The 21,071-nt window shown below is 39.5% G+C and overlaps 1 long non-coding RNA gene across 1 annotated transcript; it reads right to left on the bottom strand.

Moving 5' to 3' along the window:
* Positions 1-10,057: 10,057 nt before the first annotated feature.
* Positions 10,058-10,447, bottom strand: LOC108552794 (uncharacterized). Its single transcript, XR_001890589.1, has 3 exons — positions 10,308-10,447; positions 10,178-10,235; positions 10,058-10,105 (listed from the first exon to the last, which is right to left on the bottom strand). It is a non-coding gene; the product is annotated as an uncharacterized LOC108552794 (long non-coding RNA).
* Between the last annotated feature and the right edge of the window lie 10,624 nt (positions 10,448-21,071).

Genomic DNA, 21,071 nt, shown 5'->3' with positions numbered 1-21,071 from the left:
GTTAGGTTGGAAAGTGTCGCTCCCACATCGCTAGGATGTAGAGTTTATTATAGTATTTACTTTTATACTACACACATTATAACTTGACACTACGATGTCTAATTATTACAATACTATTTCATACACCTATATTAGTTGAAAATATTAATATAATTGAATTTTTCAGTCAAATGCTATTGAACTGTAATGGCTATAACAATTCAATAGAATTTTTCTCTCTTATTTATATAAAAAAATTAGCTCACCACGATATTAGTCGAAAATGTCAATATAATTGAATTTATATTCATATTATAATAAATTTTGTATATTTTAAAATTATATAAATAAATTTGTTATATTTCAAAACTATATTAATAAATTTTTTATATTCTAAAATTATATAAACAAATATAAATCGTTAAATCTTAATTAACAAATTATAAAAATTAAATAAAATAAACAAAATTATTAAATATTAATAAATTCTTACAGATTGTTCACAGATGCACATCCAGCAACCCGACGCACAGCATCCCGAGTACCCACAATCGGCATTGTGAATTTGCATGCCTGAAATCTGTGAAATCGACATTGGGGAAGCAGCATCCTATCTAGAACGTGTCCAACGTCGACGGTATGGCTGACGATTCCCCGATGTTGCTCCTTTTGGCCGAAGAATCCAGTGACCTTCATCTTGCCGCGGACCCCACGCAAGTTGGCCACAGGTCTTCCACAAGATGAATTTATGAGCAGGGAAATAGAGAGACAAGCGTCCGCAGGCGGGATCCCGGGTAGATGTGTACCTGTTGTGTCGTTACATAAGGAAACGGCTTGTAGTTGCCCGCGACGCCGGTGTATGCGGCATCCGAGGGAGTCCCATAGGCGTAGATAAACGGCTAGATAATGCGCCACGCTGACAGAAAGTCTCCCCGGAGCTACCTGCTCCGCGGGATGCCTCGTGTGTCGCGGCTCAGATCGTCCCCGATCGCTGGTCCCTCTATGCGGGACAAAGCCGGAATCATCGGTGAATTAGGGAGCATGATTCGAGCATTCCTCTGTGTCGCGAGCTCCACCGTGCTGCGACTCCTTCAGCTGGTTATGGATTTTTAAGGGCTGCCACTGGTGTGAGGGTTCGGACGATTTCTTCTTCCCTTTCCTTTTCCTCATCTTCAGCTAAGTTCTGTTTCTTTTGTCTCGTTTCGAATTGTTTTCTAATTTCTCCTTTGCATTTTTGTTCAACAGGGAGTTAGCTGGGTCATTCCGGTATTGGGAAATTTGCTGTTCGGAGTTATGAAGATTATGGATTTAGTATCTCGAAGACAGTCTTGCAGAGAAGTATAAAATCTGGTGGTTATCTGGCTTCGGGTAGTTTGCCATTTTGTATCGGGAGATACAAAAGTTGCAGAGTTTGGTATGAAATATATCTAATAATCTAGATATTGAATCAGGAGAATATGGTAGTAAAGGAGGTTGCACTATCGTATTCGTCTGATACAGGAAATGAACTTGGCATAAAGTCATCAGAATTTTCGAAGACATGCGACCTTCTTTGCTATTATGTTATCGTGATACAAAATCCCGAATTTCGACCAATTTTGTGTACAAACTTTTCTAATGTGTATTGGGGCAATTACAGAAATTTGACGTCGAACTCGGAATTTTGGTGGAGTGTGACCTGCTGCGGTACGACCTTCTCCTAACACAAAGACCACGTTATGGATCAATTTCGGCGACAACTTTGCGCATTTGGCTGAAGGCAATTGGAGGAGTTTGGCGTCAAGTTCTCAAAATTTCGACGGCTTGGAAATTTCACCGTTGCAAGAATTTTATCTAATATAAGTTAGTTTTATAAGAAAATCATAAATGTAACAAATAATTGGAAACAATTATTTGATAGATTTAAGTATCGTAATTTGAACCATGCTTAGTATTAAATTTATATGTATGCTAAGTATGTTAAGTACGTTATGTGTGTTGAGTATGTTGAGTATGATGAGTCTGTTAAGTATGTAAAGTACGTTAAGTGTGTCAAGTATGTTGCGTATGTTGAGCATGTTACGTGTGTTAAGTATGTTGACTATGATGAGTGTGTTAAATATGTTATGTTTGTAAAGTATGTTAAGTGTGTTATGTATGTCAAGCGTGTTAAGAATTTTAAGTACATTGAGTGAGTTGAGTATGTTAATTATGTTAAATATGTCAAGTTTGTGAAGTATGTTAAATGTGTTATGTATGGAATGTATTTTAAGAGTGTTAAGTATGTTGAGAATGTTAAAAATGCTAAGAATGTCGCGTATGTTGAGTATGTTGAGTATGTTGAGTGTGTTAAGTGTGTTAAGTATGGTCAATATGTTATGTTTGTAAAGTATTATGTTAAGTGTATTATGTATGCCAATTGTATTTAGAATGTTAAGTATATTGAGTATGATGAGAATGTTAAGAATGTCAAATATGTTGACTGTATTAAGTATATTAAATATGTTAAGTTTGTAAAGTATGTTGAGTGTGTTAAGTGTGTTAAGTATGTTAAATATGTTGAGTATATTAAGTATGTTAAGTTACATAGATTTAAAAAGGATAGAATAGTAATTTTTATGTATACTTCATTTAATTGTATGTAAAACATTGTAAAAAATATTGTATATTATGTCTATTTTATGTACTATGTGGAATAAAAAATAAATATTTTATTTAAAGAAATATATCGTATACGTTTATTTAAAAAAAATACATCCAATATTCACAATCGTGATCCTTAATCTTTTAAAAGTTTCGATTTCTTTCGAAATCTCAATTTTCGACCAACATTATCGGCAAAAGTTCGTAAATCCCGCCTCGGGAAAATTCCAGGAAAATGACGTCACTTCTCGGAATTCTCGAGTTGAACGACCTCCTCACGTATCATATTCTCCTGATACAAAATCGTGATTTTCGACCAACTTTGTCGACAAAAGTTCGTAAATTCCGCCTCGGGCAAATTCCAGGAAAATGACGTCACTTCTCGGAATTCTCGAGTTGAACGACCTCCTCGCATATCATATTCTCCTGATACAAAATCGCTATTTTCGACCAACTTTGTCGACCAAAGTTCGTAAATTCCGCCTCGGGCAATTCCAAGAATGTGACGTCACTTCTCGGAATTCTGGAGTCGAACGACTTCCTTACTTATTATGTTCTCCTGATACAAAATCGTGATTTTCAACCAACTTTGGCGACATGTAATGCCTCTTAGAATATTGACAGTTGTAATTTGACGTCATATTACAGGAATTTTCGCCAATTAAGGATATTTTTAAAGGAATTTTCGTCCTTTTACAGGATAAGGAATCAGGATTCTGGATATTTTAAGTATTTTTTTAAATAAAAAGTACATAATATATTTTTCTAAACAATATATTTATTCATAATTGCATATAATACATAAAATAGACATACTCAACATATTTAACATACTTAACATTCCTAACATACCCAATATACTCAACATACTCAATATACTCAATATACTCAATATATTTAACATACTTAACATATTGAGCTTACTTAACATTATTAACATAGTCAACATATTCAACGTACACAGCATACTCAACATACACAACGTACTCAGCATACTCAACATACTCATCATACTTAGCATATTTAACATATTTAACATGTTTAACATACTTTACAAACTTAACATATTTAACATATTTAACACACTCAGCATACTCAACATACCTAACACACTTAACATACTTTACAAACTTAACATATTTAACATACTTAACGCATTCAACATACTTAACACACTTAAAATACTTAGCATACATATAAATTAAATACTCAGCATAGTACAAATTACGATACTTAAATCTATCAAATAATTGTTTCCAATTATTTGTTATATTTGTGGTTTTCTTATAAAGCTAAGGAACTATATGTAAGCTATAGAACATACTTAACGTACTCAGTATATTCAACCTACTCAACATGCTTAATACACTTAACATACTTTACAAACTTAACATATTTAACGTACTGAATACACTTAGCATACTCAACATACTTAACACACTTAATATACTTTACAAACTTTGCATATTTAACATACTTAACACACTCAACATACACAACACACTTAACACGCTTACCATACTTCATATACTTAACATATTTAACATACTTAACGCACTCAACATATTCAACATACTTAGCATACATATAAACTTAATACTAATTATAGTACAAATCACGATACTTAAATCTATCAAATAATTGTTTCCAATTATTTGTTACATTCGTGGTTTTCTTATAAAGCTAACCTAACATACTTAACTTACTTAACATACCTAGCATGCATATAAACTTAATACTAAACATAGTACAAATTGCGATACTTAAATCTATCAAATAACTGTTTCCAATTATTTGTTACATTTTTGGTTTCCTTATAAAACTAACTTATATTAGATAAAATCCTTCCAACGGTGAAATTCTCCCTCCGTCAAAATTCTGAGATCTTATCCTCATACTCGTCCAATTGCCACCAGCCAAATGCGCAAAGTTGTCGCCAAAATTGATCCATAATTTACTCCTTGTATCCGAAGAATATGATACACAGGATGTCGCACGTCGTCGAAATTCATCCTCGTAATTGTTATCAAGATCCTTCAATTGCCTCTATCGAACTTAGCAGCGTCGGTCTTCAAAATCGGCACAAAATCTCAATTCTGTAACAAAAGAATATAATTGAGCAAGAAGAAACTTTCTGACGACTTGCAATATCTCGTATCATACCATTTCCTCACATTTTCTTTCATTCACCGGGTGATTTAACCATGTTCCTATACTTTCGGTCGATTTACTGTCAAACGAGTCTACCTCGACGGAGGCAGAACGGTTGCGCAATGCAGATGTCGCGGACAGCGCAACTTGCGAGACTTTTGACATGCAAGTGCAATGTCGGCCACTATGGAAGGTCCGTTTCCTCGGCCATTGGCCAGCTGTCTAATATGCATACAATGTTACGAATACCGTATGTCCATCCGCGTGCAAAGCTTCAATGTCGCGTTATCTCGGCACCCTTCGCTCGCGCGACGTTGATTTATCATTTGGCTGGCAAAAGGAAGCGAACCGTCGTTGGCCAACCTCCTGTCTTTCCGCCCTTATCAATCACTGGCACGCTAATCGTGCTTCTCATTGTCCTTGCATAACGTTCGCCTTCGGCCTAGCAAACGAGTCACCCAATCTTTCGATTTCTCGTTACGCGAATAATTCAGCGGGACCGTAATGGCGTCGCGATCTGCGAGGATCGCGATGGTGTCCGATCGTGTCGGTCTGTTGCAACGATCAGGCGAATTAGAATAGTTGGCGGTGGAAGATAAAAGGCAGCGTGTAGGCGAGCAGAAGTATTCTTATAACTGGAGCAAGCGCAGCAATGCAAGGTGCAACGGAATAGTTGAGATACTCCTGGTGTAATGGCATCGCAGTGCATGAACCGGTGGCTCCGATCGCGTTGCGTTGGAAATTTAATCGTTCCGACGCTTGTCGAGTTCGATTGGCGAAACATTAACAACGCGAGCTAAGTATTAGCTGGAATGCGGCGTTCAGAGAATAAAGTACGGGAAAATTTGCTTCGTGTACAGCAATTAGATGGCAACGAAAAAGTAATTTGTAGGGAGTCGATGAATAAGAAAATTGGATTTATTCGTCTCACTCCGAGATTTATCTGGAAACTTCAATGGTAGAAATCATTGTAACTCACGTATGCAGAATTATGATGATATTTTCAACTCGGATATTATATTTGATTAATTATACTGTACCGAAGAATCAATATTTTTTAAATTTCTTACTCTTATAATTGGTGTATTGCGATTTAATGTCGAAATTTTTCTATGACTGTATATTTGCGACACACACTGAGTGATTCATTGAAGAATTTCACTGAAACTCCATATTTAATTAGTATGGAATATTATATGAATTATATATTATTAAATAATTCAATTTTTAAAATTATTTTTATTCTTATAATTAATGAATTCCAATGTATTCTTCTTATCGTTAAATTATTATCCATTTGTGAGTAATTAAGGTACTCAAATTAATTCAATGAACACAGTGAGTGAAGTTCCATACTCAGTTCGTATATATTATCACGTTAATTATATACCTAGTATTAAATAAGAAAATTTTAAACTAATGGGTGTCCCAAAATTCACGCAAGAATTGTAAATATTGCTCAACAGCGAAGACGCGTCGTTCTTCCAAAGAGCTCTCCACTTGGAATAACCCTGAACTGTACGCTGTCACGCTATATATTCTCCTTTTCTTGATCAACACTTTGTCACGCAAATGGCGCCAAATTCAAATCTTGCATGAATTTTGGGACACTATAATTTCTATTTTAAATACTTTGTATAAAATAAGTACCCATTTGTAAGTAATCACGAATACTTAGTTGTGTATATTACCACGTTAAGCATATACTTAGTATTAAATAAGAAAATTTAAAAATAATGGGTGCCAGAAAATTCACGCAAGAATTGTAAATATTGCTCAACAGCGAAGACGCGTTGTTCTTCCAAAAAGCCCTCCATTTTGAATAACCCTGAACTGTACGCTGTCACGCTATATTTTCCTTTTCGTAGTCAACACTTTGTCACACAAATGGCGCCAAATTTAAATCTTGCGTGAATTTTGGGACAATATATAATCTATAATTTCTACTTTAAATGTTTTCTATAAAATAAATACCCATTGGTAAATAATCACGACCTTCCAATTAACGCAATTGATCTCATTCCTCGTAATAAAAATTAAAAACCACGCTACATAGTCAATTCGCATATAAAATTATATAAATTACACGATATTAAATATCAAGCTAAAAAGAGGCCCTTTATTCTTACAACAAATACACATCCAGAGCCACCCTTCTTACCGTTAAATTGCAGCGTATTCGCGAGTAATCACGGAATTCGAATTAATTCGATTGATCTGATTTCGCGTAAGAAAAGTGGAGAGCGAGGCCGCTCGTTCGCGGTTCGTCGCAAGAAGAAACGAATTTCTCGAATTCATCGGTTCGTCGCCGGTTTTTATCATATTCTATTAAACCGATACTCGGAATTTACGAGACAATTACAAGCTGGCTTTCGTTTGTGATCGTGACCGACCGGGCCTGTCGGCCCGGCTGAAAGAACGAAGCAAGCCTGTATTGAGATCGTGGGCCGGCGCAGGGACAGCAGGAAAGAAGTAAAGATTTTATCTCACGCAGCTGATCACCACTCTCGCTTTGGTCGAGAGCCAAGGGAACGATTCCTTCCGTCCCTTCTTTTTTCCCCTCTCTTCTTCATCCTTCCCTCGGTGTCGACCGGCTTTCGTGGCGAGAAACACCACGGATTTGCATGCGATCAGTTACCGATTAAGCCCGATAGAATCGGCTGCTACTTCGCGCCGAATCGATGGCCGCTGGCTGCCTCCGACCAACCTCCAATGGGGGACTAAACATCGCAGGATACTGGAATGCCAGTTCTTTTAAGAAAATTGCCAGAGGATCGTTACAGAGAAGCGAGGAACTAGGTCCCAAGCCGATGATATATTCTTCTGACATATTTTTCAGTTCGAGAATTTCGATTCTGGATTATTCGGTTACTTCTGCAATCAGAATTGGACCTGGTTACTCTTACGCGCAGAGTATGATGAAGATTGTCATACGTGGAGAAGTGAAATATAAATATAATTATAATTATAATAACTGTATAATAACTGTATAAGTATAAATAAAAATATAAATAGGAGTAGAGTCTGCACGAATTTTTTGGTATATTTGTTATTATAATAGTTGAAATGTTAGACAGATGAAATGGTGACTTTTGGAGTCTGGAATACTACTGTTCCTGAAGAAGTAGGATTAACTCTATCGTTGAATGCACCAAAATTTGTTTGAATTAAATCTTCCAATTCTGACTAACAATTTGTTACTTAACGTTATCGCTTTCATCTTCGCTTTAGACTTGACTCCTGACTTGTATTACAGTACAACTAGATGTAATAAATTTTTGAATATTAGTTTCCCTCCCTGTTCCATTTTCTCTGAGATTTGTACAATATTCTAGCCTTCTTCTAGTAGGAGTAAATCTATCATTGAATGCACCAAAATTTGTTTAAATTAAATCTTCCACTTCTGATTAAAAATTTGGTACTCGATGCTATCGCTTTAATCTTGGCTTTAAACTTGACTCCTAACTTATATTATAGTAAAACTAGGTGTAACAAAATTTTTTAACATTAGTTTCCCTCCCTGTTCCATTTCCTCTGAGATTTATACAATATTCTAGCCTTCTTCTAGTAGGATTAAATCTATCATTGAATGCACCAAAATTTGTTTAAATTAAATCTTCCACTTCTGATTTAAAATTTGGTAATCAATGCTATCGCTTTAATCTTGGCTTCAGACTTGACTCCTAACTTGTATTACAATACACCTACGCCTAATAAATTGTTTTGATATCAGTCTCACTCTTTCTTCCACTTTCCCTGAGATTTACACAATATTCTAGCCTCCGTCTACCACTTTGTCCTACCATAAGTTGTAATAAGCGTGCAATGGAACAGCATAAGATCAGTATGCCAGTACAAAGGAGTACAATCTAATCATCCATCCTCTCTAACATCCCACCATCACCTACTCACCTTCAAAAGCTACCAGCAAAAGCCAGCACCTCTATCCTCTGTCGTTTCCCCAATTAAAACGCAGCTCGAAGCCAACAATCGCCTAAACAAATTGCCACGTCCGCAGTGGCAAGAATAGACTGAACCCAGAACGCGTCTCACGATGCTTGGTCCAGAGAGTTCGAGGGCTAGATCAAAAGGAAGAGCTGATTGGCAAAGAGCAATCATCCTATCTGCATCTCGATCGGGGGCCGACCGTTTCGCATCGATCAGCGCTGCTCGTTAAGGTATCCGCGATCGAAAAACGAATAGCCGGAGTCGGTGATGGAGGAAGAGAGACGACGTAGGTCTGGGGGAGGCAGGAAATCGGCCGGTCGTCTTCGTAGGCCGAATGGAATTCGGCGAGTGACACCACAAGTCGCCGGAATTTCAGCGTTGCATAGCCCGGGTGGCTCGCGGTCCAGGGGCTGCGTCTCTTTCTCCTCTAGGCCCGGTCCACGACGCTTGTTACGCGCGTCCTCGCGATCGCTTTCGTTTCTGTATACGTGCCTGCGTGTTACATCGAGTCCGAATCGGGAGCTGGCAGCCCGATGTTCCAGTTCCCTCGGCTGCATTCGCCGCGCAAGTAGCGTGCCGCGCGTGCTGATACTTCAGCTTCTGTTTGCACTACTTTGGCCGAGCGGTATGCAGCCCGCGGGACCCTCCCTTTCCGTCTTCCCTTCGCGCCCGCCATCACCACGACTCACTACTTGCCTCATCTGCGAGCCGAGATCGGGACAGGAGTGTCTGGATCACGGCTTCGTGACTGGGACCTGCAATTTCGAGAACTTTAGGTGATTCGAGTTAAATTTTTAGGTAGAGGATCATCGCGAGTTACTAGTTACCAATCTGTATGCTGAGGTCGGGACAGAGAAGTCTGGATCACGGTTTCGTGGTTGAGATCTGCAATTTCGAGAATCTTGAGTGATTCGAGGTCAATTTTTAGTTAGAGGATCATAGCGAACTATTAGTTACCAATCTGAATGCTGAAGTCGGGACAGAGATGCCTAGATTACGGTTTCGTGACTGGGACCTGCAATTTCGAGAACTTTAGGTGATTCGAGTTAAATTTTTAGGTAGAGGATCATCGCGAGTTCTTAATTACCAATCTAGATGCCGAGATTGGGACAGAGATGCCTGTATCATGGATTCGTAACAGGAACGTGGAATTTCGAGAATGTTAGGTAATTCGATGTAAATTTTTAGTTAGAGGATCATCGCTAGTTATTAGTTACCAATCTGGATGCTGAGATCCAAATGGGAAAGTCTGGATCACTGTTTCCTGACAGGGACCTGCAATTTTGAGAACTTTAGATGTTTCGAGGTAAATTTTTAGTTAGAGGAACATAGCGAATTATCAGTTACCAATATGAGTGCTGAAGTAGGGACAGGGTGGTCTAAATCGTAGTTCCATGACTGGGACCTGCAATTTTAAGAACTTTAGATGATTCGAGGTAAATTTTTAGTTGAAAAATCATAGCGAATTATCAGTTACCAATATGAGTGCTGAAGTAGGGACAGGGTGGTCTAAATCGTAGTTCCATGACTGGGACCTGCAATTTTAAGAACTTTAGATGATTCGAGGTAAATTTTTAGTTGGAGAATCATAGCGAATTATTAGTTACCAATCTAAGTCCTCAGATCGGGACAGAGAAGTCTGGATCACGATTCCGTGACTGGAACCTGCATCCTCGAGAGTTTTGTATGAATCAGGACAAATCTTCAGATAGAGTATTACTATGTCTAATTAGATGTCCAATCTGAGTTTTAGAATAGGGACCGAGAGATCTGGATCGTAGTTCTATGACTGGAATGAAACTTTAAATGATTCGAGGTAAATGTTTAGTCAAAGGATAATCGTATTTGATTGATTACCAATCTGGATGCTGAGATAGGGACAGGAAAGTTTGGATCATGGTTTCGCAACTGGGTTCTGGGTTCTTCGGATCTCTAAATGACTTGAGCCAAATTTTCTATTATCATAAATAAATAGTTTATCACGTCTAGGAATTGATATTAAGGCAAGGAAGATTGGGTGTTGGTGTCTTGGCATCGTTTAGAGACTTAATGTAGCTTATCCAGAAGATCGACATTATTCTTTATCACGGTTTCGCGAATGGATTTCGTGTCAGAGTTTGAAAGAATGGACGTATGGAACTCTCTTTTCCGTTAAAGAAGTTATGATCTGCGAAAGTTCTGTGTACTGTCAGATATATTACACTTGACACAGTCTTGTTGACATAATAACAGATGTTAGGAGCTGTTAAGTTAACCTATGCGAATGGCCTATGCATGGAATCTCTTCCATATAATTTCTCTCGAGTATATATTAAGTATAGATGATTGATAATAGTTAACACTAGAACTACCGATCTTTAATGGGTACCTAATTAAAACGTGCAAAGATTATAGTAATTTCAGCAATACGATGAATACGAGTGAATATATCGATTACAGTTCTTTCTTAATACGAGTTGATACCAATTTTATTCTTAAAGCAGGTGTATGTGTTCGGTGATTGCAGAAAGGAAAATTCTGGGACCAGCCATATTGACTGCGTTGGTAGTTCGAGTTTTAATAATACTTCGCATGCAACAGTATTCGCAGCCCAATAAATTTTTCAAACGCTAACGAGTGGTACTACGAGTGGCAATTATTCTTCTCCTCGATGCTTAATTAAATATTTCTAGACGACTTCTACCACAACAAACGTTCGGACTTCCGCGAGTACTCGACACTATTTGAGTCGCATTGTTCTAGTCGCGTCACTATGCGCACTTAAAGTGCACCGTGTGCCGTGCATGCACGACTACGTGCAAATGCGTACGATGTTCCTTGACTCGTTGCCAATTCGAAGCGTGTGCGAAATGCACCATTGTGACTCATTCGTTCGTCGAAATTATAGCCGTCGCCATTTAGCCGATATTAATTATCCATCCCAATATATAAGCCGTTCACTGCACAAATCGGTTAACTCCGCTTTTTGAACAATCTTAAATTTAAATGTCAAAGCAGTTGGTATAGTCACAACCTTTTATATTTATAATAACTTTCCCTGGTAATTAAGATTAACATTATTAAACGACAAAAATTTTGTCGCTACTGAATAATAAATAATTTATTTCACAGGTCGCTTCGATTAACCCCGTACTCTAATGTAAATCGTTGCAATAATGCAACTCAAATGCACTAGCAAGCCACGAATGATAACGGTGAACTTTTTAGTGCCGTCTTATCAGAATTTAAGTAAAATTTAGTAAAATTTAAATTTATTACCTTTTTATATTTATATTTATATATATATAATTTTATATACCGTTAGATGAAAGTTACATTTGTATTTATGCATTCCACGATATTTATTTCGATTTAAATTATAAAGGGAATTTTAAAAAACAATATATATTATTTCATTGCATTTCTCCACTTTTTGTTTTATGGAGTTAATGAATTTGTGCAGTGAGCAGCTCATATGCACATCTCAAATAAAAAGTGCTCCTTTTAACACACATAAACGTATATTAATACGTTTGCAAGTGTTCAAAAACAGGACAAAAGTTATCGAAAAAGTAACCACTCTTACCCCTTTGGTAGTTCTAGTGAAAAGAATATTAATGAAGTATAACGTATTGATAACAAGATACAATAACAAAGTCACACACGAAGTATGTCTAAAATAAAACAAGCAAAATAACAATAAGGGAATCGTTGAAAGGAAAATCGAGATAAAATTAATTTTCCAAGAATAACATCGATGGTGTCCAAAAATTTTCCCCCAAACTCCACCATAGATATAATATATTAAAGGAATTGTCATTCGAAACACGTGTAGAATAAAATAACAGGGAATCGTTGAAAAGAAAATCGATAAAGAATTATTTAGTATTCCAAGAATAACATGAATGCTGTCCAAAAATTTTCTCTCGAACTTCATCGAAAACATAATAAAGAAATTGTCATTCGAAACACAAGTAAAATAAAATAGTGCAGAATATCGTTGAAAGGAAAATCGAGAAGAAGTTAATTAATATTTCAACAATAACTCCACCGGTGGCTAAAAATTTTCTCTCAAACTCCACCGTAGATATAAGAAAGAAATTGTCATTCGAAACTCGTGTAAAATAAAATAACAGGGAATCGTTGAAAAGAAAATCGATAAAGAATTAATTAATATTCCAAGAATAACATCAATGGTGGCGAAAAATTTTCTCTTCAACTTTATCATAGATATAATAAAGAAATTGTCATTCGAAACGCGTGTAAAATAAAATACCAGGGAATGATTGAAAAGAAAATCGAGAGAAAATTAATTAATATTCCAATAATAATTCCAATGGTCTCGGAAAATTTTCCCTCAATCCCCATTACTGACCCTCTATATTGAAACACCCCTTGATCGGAAAGAAGAAGCAACCATTGACTTATCTATCCGAATAAACAAATACTCAGGAAAGATCGGATGGCAGGAAGCTCTCGAAAAGCCGGGATTACCTGACTAAATGAAATCCAACTTGGAGGGCAGTCCGCTTAATAACAGAAATCTCGAGGGTGCCGATTTGGCTCACCCCATCGCGAGCGAAGAAAGGAACAAAAACCGCCAACTCCGTTCCGTGCTCGGCACCCATCCCCATTCCCGTCCTTCTCCGTTCGCCATCAATTATTATCGTCTTTCCACGGCTTCGTAGGGCTGACGCCGACATCGTAGGCGCCCCACGATTGGGCGTCGGAACGCTCGGCGTCGCCATGGCAACCGACCCCCTTCGACGAGGGTTGGCCAAAGGTGGGGACGAATAACTCGCGAAAACACGTAAATTAAACGCACTATGGGGGTTGATGGGGCGGAATGGGGCCGAGTGGGTGTCTCAGACCGTGAAACATAGCCGTCATAAGCGGATATTAAAGAGCGCTTCCGGGGCAAGGGACGACCGTCCCGGACTGCTCGTAAACGCTTCACGGAAAAATCCTCGCTTTTCCTTTAAGACGGATCCGATTCGTCGGCTGAAAACCTCGTTTCCAGTGTAAATGAAATTGCTTCCTACGGCACAGTTGTTGGCGACGCGTCGCAACGGCCGGTTTGTCAATTAACGGAGGGAACGTGCTTCCCTGCACCGGTCTCCGTGTCTGCGGATTCTCTTTCTTTCCTCTTTAACCCTTTTACCGTGGCCTGTTTCTTTGGTAACAGCTTCGTTCTAGATATTCCTCGTTTCCCTTTCTTTCTGCTTCTAAACGTTCGAACATATCTACCGTTTCTTCTTAATATTCAGTTGACGTTGCCGTAACAGCCATCTTCGACTTGGATTTATTTTTGCGATAATTGCACGACGATTTTGAAGAAAAAGATTTTGCTCTGAATACGGTAGACATCGAACCAAAGAATTACGAGATATGTGAGATTTAATTGTAATACGTAAAGTGGCGAAATAATAGTACACCCCTACTTGGAATTTCATTAAATGGAGCTGATTTTAAGGTGATAATTATATTCGGGTAAAGAAAATATCGTATTTAAAGTAGCAGCCATCTTTTCTGGCAATAACTATCTTGATGAGCTGTTAGCATTTTGCGTGGAAGCTAGATAGTTACAGGTAACGTGTGATTATATGTATTTAACGCTAGGTTTACGGACGCTATCTGTATACCTATTTCTACATATTCGACACCTGTCAAATTGACAGGTAAAGGAAACGAAGGAAACTTTTTTTAACGATTAGTTTAATTTAAAAACATTTGCAATATGAACAGTCTTAATATAAGTGAACTAAATCTGCTACCATTGTATAATTGGAGCAACCCATCCGTCAAATTGACGAGTTCCATAAATCTAGTGTTAATAGATCAAGATTACCGATATAATCAAATATGTAATTGTTTCGTGCTAAAAAGTAAATAATAATTCTCTATTGCGAAAATGCCAATACGATGTACAGGGTGATCACTAAAAAACTGAATGATATAAAATAAAAATAAGTTTTATAAACTATTACTTTATTTGGATCACTTTCAGTATTATGTATGAAGAACAACATCCCTCAAATTACTATCATTTTTCTGCTCCCAGAAACAGAAAATAAAATAGATCAAAAATGAACGAGTTATGACTCTGTCAAACCCTTAAGATTTTCAGCGATCACCCTGTGAAATTTATTCTTTCTTCCACTCTAAAACCGTGGAAGCAAGAATAATTCGGAAAAATGAGACATTTAAATTTACGTAAATACAATATTTCTAAATCTACTAGTCTCTCCCTTTCCCAACGGCGCAACAAAAATCTTTTACTCGAATCTTCGTCAAAGCCGCCATTGCAGCGTGCACCATACCAATTCACCTAATTCGATCGTACGACCCAGTCAGAGGTGAGAGAAGAAAGGGGATATGAAAAGGAAGAAGACGAAGAACCGATACAAAGAATACTCAGGGGTAAAAAGGGAGAAGGACCCGGGAGACGAGCAGAAGCGTTCCGAACTCGCGCTACAACTTTCCCTATATGCGTTATTTCGTTTGACCGCCAGTTTTTCTGCGTATTGCGCGCGCCTCTACGCCGAGGTATGAAACCGCGCCAATTACCTTGTCAATTACCTCGATTGATGGCCGCCGCCATATTGATTTCACAAGCAATCAGAGGTCGCGCCGCGTTTTCCTAGTAGATCCGCGACGGATGCGAGCGCGGCCGCGCGCATGCGCGCGATCACCCGGCTCGGAGTGAGCAATAATTCTTGCTTTTGCCATCGGATGCCGAAGACGCCTGCTATCGAACCGATCGGACCAGTAATCCCAAGTATTTCTCACTCGTGCTCGCGCGGACACCGATTCTGCGTATCCCGGCTAAGATTTAGTGTCTCGTAAGTCACCATCGAAAGTCGCGACTTGCGCGCCGCAAAAAACCCTAGCGACACGTACGAGACTATCGTACGAAGCCTGGTTTCACGGCTGTCTTATTAACCGGCTGCATTCTGGAATACGCCACCTCTCTTCCTTCTCGAGCGTCGGATCCTTCGGTTCGAGGATCGCGAAGATGCACGTGGGCATCGAGGCTGAGGAAGAACGCAATGCGATGGGGAATTCTGGGGGATTATTAAGCGCGTATTCGGTTACCTTTTTTAAGAATCGATCTTCTTTCTTTCCTTTTCATCTGTTCTTTGCAGTTCATCTTTGGTGACATTTGGCAAATTTTAATGTCGAATAGTTACATTAATATGAAAATGGCAGTCGCTGTTGAGATACCATTTTGTGTGGCTTAAACCTATGGATATGAGGTGTCAAGTGAATGCTTTCTTTTAAATTTTCTACGCATGCTGTCTGTGTATACCTTTGGAGCTAATTTCTTAGGATTTATAGTCTTTTCCTGGTAGCGAATAGCAAAATTTCGAATTTCTTCGTTTACTGTCGGGATTTCTAGATTCTTTGAGTATCGTCATTCCAGATGAGTCAGGATGCATCAGTCACTGTTCGAAGAATGAGAAATTAATATCCTTCAAAACTGTTTGAAGTTTTACGCGGATTTTGACGATCCAGGGTTTGAGAAGATTAACCCTTTCGTCAGTGGAAGTATTTATATAAGCACGAAGGGTAGATACGTCTATCGATTGACAGTAAAAGGACACAGCCAATGTTCTAAATTATGAAAGCTTATTATCCATAGCTTATAATCTCATAGTGATTTAAAACTTCTAAAATTTAACGTAGGGTAATCTTTTACTTGGCATGCAACTATTTATGTTTATAATTTAACTGCCAATATTCTAAGTTCCTCAATAGCTATCATAACAGTTCATTATAGATGGTTTATACTTTCAGAGTGATATAAAACGTCTAAAATTTAATATAAGGGAATCTTTTATTTGGCATGCAACTATTTATAATTTAACTGCCAATGTTCTAAGTTCCTCAATAACTATCATATGAGCTCATTATCGATGGTTTATATTTTCATAGTGATTTAAAATGTTTAAAATTTAACATTAGGGAATAACTGCTAAGAAGCGAATCTTTCACTCGTCATTAAGAACCAGCTAAAAATCTAACCTCGAATATCTAACACGCTGATCAATCCACCTAACTTTGACAGCGCTTCCTGAATTGACAGACCTCCGCCTCCTCTGTTTTTCCCTTAAAATTCTCCTTAAGCACCGAAACGATTGACAGAATTTTCTCTTCCGTGAACCCAGCAGTTGATGCACCTTTATGGACCTAGATAATCAAACTTCACGTCTTCCACGTGCACCGACACCTTGTTCGTCTCCTAACTAGCGCTCCAGTTTCGACCGGTTCTGCCGCCAGCACAGCTATCCAAGTGCACCCGAAACTTTCTCAAAGCATCGAACGCGTTCTGATTGCGAAGCCTCTAAGCGGGTCACTGGGGAATTATATCCTTATCGAGAGACGACGCTCGAATTCTGTCTACCAACTTTTCGCACAGGTGCGTTTCGGTGACCAGCGGCCAAGGAGCCGCATAGATTACAGTCGAGAAGCTGTCGCACGATTGACAGACGGTGCAACAGGCCCTCCGGCAGCTGACTGCCAAGGAATCAAAGTGGCAAGGTGTCTCGACATTGTCACGCTCGTTAGAAGTACAAATGCGCCGAGACATTCCGTTATTTATTTCACTTCGATTGCGATCACGCGGATCCTTTTGCGGCGTTTCAGCCGAGACTCGCCGGTATTTCCAGCGGGATATCCCTCTTGGTAGTGATAAGAGCGGAATGTTTTTCGGACAAGCGGACTTGGGACGAGTCGATCGTGGCGGGATAATGTTCGAGATAGGCGAATTTTGATAGCCATGCGGTGTGGGACATTCTTTCGATATCCTGGCTACTGTCGATGGATTTATCCGTAATACAGAAGTCACCACAGTCGACAATTATTTCATTATTTCAAATAAATATTTAAATAATTATTCTTCTTTAGTCGGGTCTCTTTTACGTATTTCAGGGTACTATCTGTTGGATTAAGGTTACCGTTGCGTTAATAAATTTTAACACTCTTAACTTCTTGGCTACTATGGGCGCCTATAGGTGCTTAGAAATTTTGAGTTTGTGACACGGAGGGCGCCTATGGGCGCCTAGAAATTTTGCATTTGTGGCACGGAGGACCCCTATAGGCGCTTAGAAATTTTGCGTTTGCGACACGGAGGGCGCCCATAGACGCTCGGCGTAGTTTAGCTTTCTGACACGGAGAGCGCTTGTTTCCACAAAAATGGCGCACATCGTATCTCAATTCCTGCCGTATAGTACGGCCGCTACGTATCAAAATCTGCCGTAGTCAAGGGGTTAACCCTTTGACTACGGCAGACTTTGAAACGCACCGGTCGTATCACACGGGTAGGAATTCATTTACAATGTCCGCCGAGAAGGGCAAAATTTTTGGTAAAGATGCGCCCTCCGTGTCAGAAAAGCAAAATTTCTGAGCGCGTATATGCGCCCACAGGAGCCAAGGGGTTAATAGTTTTATTTATATCTTTCACCTCGCACAGCTTCTTGGCGAAAATGAGTCGGAGACTCGCGTGTTTACATCGGTACCTCTCCGCCGCGCGTCGCACATCGACTGGCCGTGCCAATGTGTCGCGATTACTGAAATCCGCGTATACTCAAACACTATCCACATGCTTCTCTATGTCAGCCTCGTATTTGGCAGTTTATATTCACAGAGTAAGTGGTACGTTGACAGCGGTTACCGGAAGCAACCACTAATCGCAGACTGGTGTCATATAATTTACATTCACATATATGTAGGATAGTTTTAGGGGTTAAATGTGACAGCGGAACGAATAAACGAGTAATGTTAGTTCTAAGCGATTGCATGGGAAAGCCTCGAGAATAAAGGATAATAAACAGTCACCTTGGGTTTCACTCAAGCCTTCAGAGCGATACCTGGAGTGCGTACAGAAGAACAAATGACAGCGTTAAAGGATCTTATTGGCGGGATATCGATGACTATATCGAGTGATCGAGGAAGAAAGCCTGTGTATGAAAGAAGAGAGACTGTAAGCTCAAAATAAGGGTGCAAGGATGCGGGCGAGTCAGCGTGTGTGAAAAGCTGGAGTCTATGGTCAGTGTCAGTCAATGTCAGAGTCAAAGTGCATGGAGTAGGTCGTGTATTTAATATTAACGTTGTGTTAGAGGTGTAGAACTAGACTAACCTTAAACTGTACTAAGTCCTGCTCTCTGAATGTTTCCTCGAGTCCTTCTCTCGACAGACTGACCGACTTCTGAATGTCAAGAGGGTACGTAACGCGATTCGCCTAAACCCCCAATCCTTATCGAATGTTTATACAAACATTCGTTCTCGGAATTTAGATCTTACAAATTATTTATTCACAACTTATATTTTAGATTGATTTTTGTCTACAACTACACTTATCTCTCCAACGTATGTGAAAATAATTCATATTTTAAATATGCTTTATCGTTACTACATTCAAAATCGCGAAATAAATTATTTAATTAAATTTTCACAGTGAACTTCTATTAACCCTGTCTAGGGTCTCCACACCAGTTGACTAAATTTCCAAAATCATAGCCTAAGAGATGCCAAATTCGTAATAAAAAGGTACCTCCATCTCGAAGGGAGTATTATCAAACTCACCTCATAGCGATCCACATCGTTCCACGGACTCTCTCTCTCTCTCTCTCTCTCGCGACACCCATACACCAATCCTCGTGCAACAGTAAACAGCTCCACTGAAACAGACTATGCTTTTCAGCTCTTCAGCGATCAACGGAGCCATCGACGACAAAGGAAACCCCTGGGCCTGTCGTCGCAGCTTGACAACGATCTTCGGATCGCCTCTAAACGCGTCGTTATCATCTGCTGGCGCGTTTCTCGTCGCGTTGGCGCGAAAAAAGCACGCGAACTTAGCCCAGACGCTTAAACGAGCGTCGACGTTTGCACTTCGGCTCGAAAATATGAACGAGGGGGTCGCACTCATTCTTCCGACGCGAGTTATGCCGCGGTAAAAACAGGCCTGGACGCATTTGAAATAACCGTGGAACGTTCGTATATCCACAGGGAACGTTAAACGGCCAGGGCCACGGAGCGTTTAACGCGCATTGACCACATGGTTCGGCTTCTCGTTGTCAGCGCGTTCCCCAGCCCCGGCAGGAACTTTACGCCGCCGGTTCGCTAAAACTCGTGGCATGGCCGGGAACGGGAAGTTAAAGGGTAGCAGTTACACGCATTCCACATCTCCTAATGCCGAAACTGTAAGCGGACAAGAAGTACGCGGCGAGGCACCGTGGCCGTTTGTGTCGATTCCTCGCCGTCTCGAATTAGTCTTCTTGTACCATTGACGATTTAATATTTGTTACCGTGGTATAAGTAGCTCTGAAGTTTTCTTTTGCCATGGTTTTTCGTGAGCTTCTAGGTTTAATCGATTTCGAGGTCTCGCGTGAATCCGCGAGCTATGTCACGTCCTGGGTCGGTCTCCTTCGACGATGGTTGGGAAAGGATTAGAGTACTAGGGGAAATCGTGTGGTTCTTGGGGTGTTCGGTGAGTGGCGTCTATGAGAGGCAACGTCTTGATGATGAAGGAACGTGTGTAATATTGGAGAGTTGACTCGTTTCTGTCTCTTAGTGGTGTCTGTATCGTGTTTCTTGCGAGAAGGTTACGAAGTCTAGAGTTGATCAGAACTTGGTTCTTCAGGTGTGCAGTGAGTGGTACTTATGATAGACAATGCTCCGAAATCAGGGGACGTGTGTAGTATTCGAGGGTTGACATGTGTCTATGTATGCTGTACGTAAGTTGACTTGTATCGATATGTGCTCTACATGACATGTTGACATGTTTCTATGCATGCTCTACGTGAGTTGACATATGTCTATGTATGACCTAGGCGAGTTGACTTGTGTCTATGTATACTCCATGCGAGTTGACTTATGTCAATCTGTGCTCTACATAAGTTGACATGTGTCTATGTATACTCCACGCGAGTTGACTTATGTCAATCTGTGCTCTACGCGAGTTGACTCGTGTCTGTCTTGGTCTTGTTTGTCTCGTATTTCTTGCGAGAATATTACAAAATGTAGAGTTCATAAGAATCCTTGGTAGGGTTAAATATTTTTCTACTGGATAATATAAATGATGGGAGTTGCTGATTTCGAGGTGTAAGGAGTTGCAAACAATTTTCACTAAACCGAGATGATTTATTGCCCCATGGACGTGGTACTTGACGCATATGGTCGCGAAACGTCAATGCCCCATCGAGTTTTACCTGGGGTACGATGTCGCCATTATGGTATTTCTCTTTCGAGGATAATTACACCAACGGGACTTCACCGTTTAATCGCTTGTTTCCCAAGTAGCGCGTCGCGCTGTTCAGATTTCATGTCGAGAAAACCCAGCACATTTCGAGCGTTCTCGACAGCTGACGGTGCGTCAAAGACTGTCGAAGTCG

The sequence above is a fragment of the Eufriesea mexicana genome, unplaced genomic scaffold (genome assembly GCF_001483705.2).
Source record: "Eufriesea mexicana isolate 0111107269 unplaced genomic scaffold, ASM148370v2 scaffold10, whole genome shotgun sequence".
NCBI lineage: Eukaryota > Metazoa > Arthropoda > Insecta > Hymenoptera > Apidae > Eufriesea > Eufriesea mexicana.
The sequence above is the reverse complement of the archived record's forward strand: the minus strand, read 5'-3'. Positions and strand labels throughout refer to the sequence as shown.